The sequence below is a fragment of the Cynoglossus semilaevis genome, chromosome 8, assembly GCF_000523025.1.
Source record: "Cynoglossus semilaevis isolate Cse_v1.0 chromosome 8, Cse_v1.0, whole genome shotgun sequence".
In the NCBI taxonomy this organism is placed as follows: domain Eukaryota; kingdom Metazoa; phylum Chordata; class Actinopteri; order Pleuronectiformes; family Cynoglossidae; genus Cynoglossus; species Cynoglossus semilaevis.
This window is the reverse complement of record NC_024314.1, coordinates 14,286,438-14,292,998: the sequence shown is the minus strand read 5'-3', so window position 1 is coordinate 14,292,998 and position 6,561 is coordinate 14,286,438.

Sequence of the window (6,561 nt, the reverse complement as noted above, 5' to 3'; positions counted from 1 at the left end):
CAATAATATCTGTGACAGATACCATTGATCAAATCAATACACCTGAAATAGGAGGAGACTCAGAATGTTTTTACTCTTTTAAGGATAGATTTTAGTCATCACACAGTAGAATGACTTTATGAGTGCATTGTTCTAAATTCAGAAGTTCACATTATTAATCATTAATATTACCAATTATAACATATATATATATATATATGACATATATATATCATTATAGTATCTATGTGCAGCTTCCCAATAATAATGAAAGTGTCTTTTGTGTTAAAGAGGAACTGACTGATATTTTACTGATGTTCCTCAGGCCCTGCTGATCCACCAAGGATATTAAAGTTCAACACTATCTTATTATCATCTTTTGGTGTCAACCAATCAGCACACGGCTAACACCTGAAGCTCGTCTCCATGAACGCAGGCAGGAAGTGGAGTCGGAGGCGCTAATGAATCTTTGATAATGTTCACACTCCTTAACAATCTGACACTAATTGATCTTTAACATGTACTTGAAACATGTGTGTGTGTGTGTGTGTGCACGCAACTATTCTCGTGCATTAGCACCTGTTAGCGTTAGCCCTCACTGACTCGAGCTGAGAAAAACGTTGACACGTGCACTTTTTTTTGGTGTCTCTCCCAACTGCTCATTTTGGTCCTCATCTATTTCCTTTTTCACACACACTTTCTCCTTCACACCCACACTCTCTCTCTCTCTCTCTCACACACACACACACACACACACACACACACAGGCAAGCACTTTTGGATCAGTTTCTGCTGAACATCGTCTATTCACATGTTGTGTAATAAAACTGAAAACGAGAGGTCTGTGAATGTGTGTGTGAGTGTGTGTGTGTTTGTATATGTGTAAGTGTGTAATGACGTCCTCCTCCGGCTGTCGTCTCTTAACGAGGACGGTTTCGACGGCAGCGTTTTTCTAATTAGCCTCATTAGCCGGCTGCTACACAGACCCATTTATTTACACACAGGCACCATATGTAAACAACAAAATTAACACGCTAACGGCTGAGAGCAACATGCTACACACACGTGCAGAAACACCTGCACACACACGCCTCTGTTAAATGAAAACACCAAAAACTACTGCCATATATTTTTACAGAAGTATTTCTTTAACAAAAACAAATGAATACAATTATTAAGTAGAAGAAAGAACAATGAAAAATGAGCCAAGAAAAATCTTCCCATCACCATCAAGATGCTTATAAAACAGCCAAATGCTTATTCTGATGTAGTTCACAAACTACTAAATATTTCACATGTAATATAGAAACATAACAAAACAGCTACTTGAAAAAGATAAATGTGAAGATATATATCAGGGTTCAGGAACCTGTGGCTCTTTTGATGACTGCATCTGGCGCTCAGATAAATCTTAGCACAGTAAATAATAAATCATTTCTTGATATTCAAGTAAAACTTTACAAAAATCAGTGTTAAAATAAACATTTTCGTGTATTTGCAGCTGCAGCAATAATGGTAAGAAGTATTTTATGCATTGGACAACAATTTATTCATTTTTAATAACTTTTTTAAATACCTCAGAGACTTATTATACCCTAAAATTATTGGTCTTGTTTAGAAAATTCACACATTTAGTTGTATTCAGATCAAAGAAAAAATTAAGAAAATACATTTTTAAATATGTTAATTTTTATGGCTTTCTCTGCCAAAAAGGTTCCCGACCCCTGATATATACGATATGAATTTGCCAAGTAAACAATACTTAGCCTAATAATTATTTTTTGGTTAATATAACTGTAATTATTTATTACATAATTTTTCAGTTTTTTTCTGTTATCATTATTATAATTATACAGTAATTCTATAATCTGCCAACAGAATTTAAAACATATCAGTCAAAGCCCTAACACTGCGTGCTGCGTTTGAGGACATTAAATTAACGGGTGGCTGATTCACAGACAGTTGGTTTTATTAACACTGAGGTCAATAAATCTGCCTCTTTTCTCTGACTCTCACTCATGGCTCCTGTTGACATCTCCTCTGTTCTCCTCCTCCTCCACTGCAACCTCAGCGGGTCGACTTCTAACACAAATAATCTTGTCATTGACGCATCCCTCTGTGTGTGTGTGTGTGTGTGTAAGCAAGATGATCACAGTGTTAACATGTAAACTGGTTTAATCAAAGTACTCAGCAGGAGCTAAGGAGAGGGAGAGGAGGAGGAGGCTAATTAAGAGGAGACACTTCATCTCAAACACACACACACACACACACTCTTCTGTGTAACCATGTCAGCCATTGAGGCAATTAGGAAAGCAGAGGTCGAGCGAGCATCGAGACACTGCACACACAAACTGAAAGAGAAAAGTACGTCAGCTTTAGTCTTAATTAGCATGTTTTTGTCTTATGTGTGTGTGTGTGTGTGTGTGTGTGTAAGACATTGTGTCTGTGTGTTTTCACATTGAAAACATGATCAGTAAGAGTGAGACAGATAGACAGACGGACAGAACGTCCCTCTGACAGAGATGTAAATGGACAACTGTCAGTCTTCACCATCATTCTCCACTGACAGGAATACCAATCATCCCTGTGTGTGTGTGTGTGTGTCTGTGTGTGTGTGTGTGTGTGTGTGTGTGTCTGGGGACCCAGAGCAGACAGTTGAATATCATCAGTATTCAGAGAGAGACAAGCCTTTTCTCTGCACTTATTTTCTTCAACAGCTCGCTCACGTGCGCGCGCACACACCCACCCTTATTACAGTCATTTCATTCAAGTGGAATCACACGTGTCGTCAATTGTGTCATATATACGAGAGAGGTGTAAAAATGTCCTGTCTAAGCTCCAGCTAATCCAAGAACTCACACATATAATGATATAATTATTATCAGACAACGTGTCGTATTATCATCGTAATATTTATTAGCTTTATTGGCCTTCCTAGCCCACGGGTCACAGCTACGTCTTTTATGTCACACTTACAAACAGTTACCAACTGGTTTTCACACAACTAGTTATCACACAAACACCAATCACAGCAGCAGATGTAACTTATACCACACATCTAACCAAAGGCCAAAAAAATTAGTACAAGAGCTAACAACAACAGCCAGTAAAATATAGCCAACACAACCAAAACTCTCCTATACAACATAAACGGAACACTAATAAACGGTAACAGGAAGTTCGAACGCGAATTAGCAATGCTAACGACATCAGCTAAAAACCCGAGCTAACAAACCCGGTCCTCATTACATAAAAACACACACACAAAACTTAAATTCAAGAATGAAAAGTTGTTCTATTGTTTTTAAAACAAAGAAAAGGTATCTTGTCCTACCTTGTTGTTTGTTTCTTTAGCTGTCAATTTCTGCATCGCCATGACAATCCCAGCATTAGCCGCAGGTACTCGTAAAGACACGCCCCTCAATCGAGAAACCCACAGCGCGCCAGCGTTGCGTTCACTTTACGTGGGGCTTTTTTGGAAGTTAGATTTTTTTAATCGCCTTCTTGTCCTTCGGACGAGGTAAAAAAAATAATGCTTTAAAAGCGATTATTAAATGATTAATCTTTGAACAATGCCTGGTTAGTAAAGAGGATTAACTATTCAAAGTTAAAACTGGATGTTTTTAAATACGATTACTAAAAACAATAATAAAAAATGTAAATAAAAAAGCACATTTTAGTTGTTTTTATTATTATTATTTGGCTCAATACTGTAATGAGGACAATATAGATGATAAGTAGATAGAAATAAGTAATAAGACGTGTAGCAGGCTCTAAGAAATAAGTAATAAGACGTGTAGCAGGTAGATAATAACTGTTGATAAGATATTTTTACTTGATAAGAGTTTAAGATGTTACTTGAAAAAAAAATTCTGAATAAAACAAAATACCAAATTTAAGCTCACCTTTAAACATTAGGCTCCTCCCACTATCCCAGGTGACCACTGCTTTTTGAAGCCCCTCCCCGTCTATCACTTCAGCTGCTGCTCCTGTTACCATAGTGATGACAATCCTCTAGTGATTACTGTTAATTATTACCATAGTAACAGCGTCAGCAAAATTCTGTTTCATGGTGTCCACATGGAACCAGGTTCTGTTCTCTGTCCCCTGACCCTGTCTCCTGTCCTCTCATTCCAGCTTGTCCTTTACCTGTGTCCATTATCCTCCATCCATGTCCTCAAACGTTTCATCCTGAAAATGTTCTGTTGAGCTGGTTAATTTTTTAACTCAACACTAAAGTGGATTAAATGTATATTGAAAATAAAACATAAAAAAACGTTTTATTTATTTATTTTCTACAGAGACAGATTCACTGTATATATTTACAGTTTACTGGTACTGAAGCCAATCCTGTGGTGTGATTTGATGATGTCACTGGTGATGTTCGCTGACTGACACGTGTCACTGAGCTTCAGGAAGCTTTTAGGAAAGAAAACATTAAAAATCTCAGACATGAGGAAGACTAGGGCGTCTTCATCAGGGTGTGTTTTTATGGTAATTTGTCAAATGTCAGTGGACATCTTTATTTCATAGTTCAGCCGCGGTGCATTCAAGTGTACGTGAACAAATACACACGTGCTCGCTTTGCCTTTTAGCACTTTTTGTTGTTAGTTTGTGTTAAAAGTTAAACAGCTCTGGGAGGAACCTTTTTGCCATTTTTAAGGGGGTGCATGTGTGTGTGTATGTGTGTGTGTGTGTGTGTGTGTGTGTGTTGCTCGAGTTTGCAGAGGCTCCTAAAAGCCAGAATAAATATTAAAAAGTGATCAATATTTTATTGAGGATAAATTATTATAGTGTTTCTGAAAGCATGTAGAGAGTGTCTGTGTGTGTGTGTGTGTGTGTGTGTGTGTGTTAATAATGGATCAGAGTGTGTGTCACCAACATTATATTGTGATGTTAAAGTGACTGCAACTTTGTCCTGATCTGAAATGTTTTTGAAACATATGACAGCAGCTCCGATGACATGTTAATATTTAATCACATGTCATCATGTGTGTATGACAGAGAGAGAGAGAGAGAGAGAGAGAGAGAGATTATGGTTTCCTCATGTCAGAGAATGTTCACTCTAACAACAACTGACAGTCGTAAAGTAACTGGAATTAAATCATAAAGACGTTCAGCAGTGATACTGACACACACACACACACACACGCTGACACACACACACACACACACAAACACTGCCTCTGACTCTGGTCCAACATTAAGACTGTGTTTATGTTTAATAAAGGAATGACTCACGTCAGTGAAAACACAACTTTGCCTCTGATGAAAATAAATATTGTAAAGTATATGTTTACAGTCAACTCATTTGCAGATATAAATAATAACATATTTTGTAACAGTGTGTGTGTGTGTGCGCCTCTGTGCCGGTGTGTAGGTGTGTAATCCAGGCGTTGACTCTCATCAGTCCTTCACTCTTGAGAACTGTCAGTCCAAACACATCTCAGCCAATCAGAGGGCAGGGCAGAGAATAAGGAGGAGGGAGGCAGTGAGGAGGTGAAATCTCACCAATTTACCTTTTGGAGGTGTGGGAGGAAAACACACACACACACACACACACCTACACATATGTGTGTGAACATCTCAGTAATAAGGAAACATATACCTTTGAAGTTTTATATATAAATATATAGGAAAATGTAGTATTGTTACTACTGTTACACAAATAAGTGATGACACAGAAGACATCAGGGCATGCATGGACATATATATATATGTATATATGTGTGTGTGTGTGTGTGTGTGTCCATCTGTGGACACGTGTGGACATACAGGAGGACAGGCAGTCATATATATATATTTATATATTATATATATTTCATCTGCTCCTCTGTAAATGTCAAGACTCCAACATCAAACATGAAACTTCCTGAAAATTAAACCTGAAACATTTTTATTGAAGCAATAAAAAAGTTCAAACAGAGCAGAGAGAAAATACATTGGAGAGATGAAGGAACAGGAAGTGACACGTACAGAGACTCAATGAGGGCGAGAGACTATACGCAAGTGTCAGCGAGAGAGTTATGGAGGCAGCAGAGGAAGGAGACACTTTGAAACCCTGCCATAACTCCAGTGGTTCACGGTGCGTTTGAGGACTCCTTCACTCTGGTCTGTACTGCTCCTGCAAGTGGTTCTCAGCTGTTCCCTCACTCCTGCTCTGTTCCTTTGTTCTTCACTATTCTTCAGCTCTCCTTTTCCAGTTCTGAGTTTGTTCTCCTCTGATTCTTCTCTCACTCTTCAGCCCCTCCCTGCTGTTCTTCAGCTGTTCTTCAACAATTCTTCTTCACCCTGTCAGTAGTTTCCCTGTTCTCCAGCTGTTCCTTAACTAAAGTTTTTGTAGTTCAAAAGCTGATCGTTCTCAGTTTTTGACCAAAATTTCTGCTCTTCCATCCAGTTCTTCAGCTGTTCTTCAGGCCTTCCTCTCCAGATTTTCAGCTGTTCCTTCATCTGTTCCACGGTTCTCCAGCTCTTCTCCGATCAGAAGAACCAGCAGAGCCGTGTGTTTCTTCAGGGTTCATTAAGACTGCTGTTGTTTTTAAAACAAAGAAGAAAATCAGCAAAAACTGAGTAAAAACATGG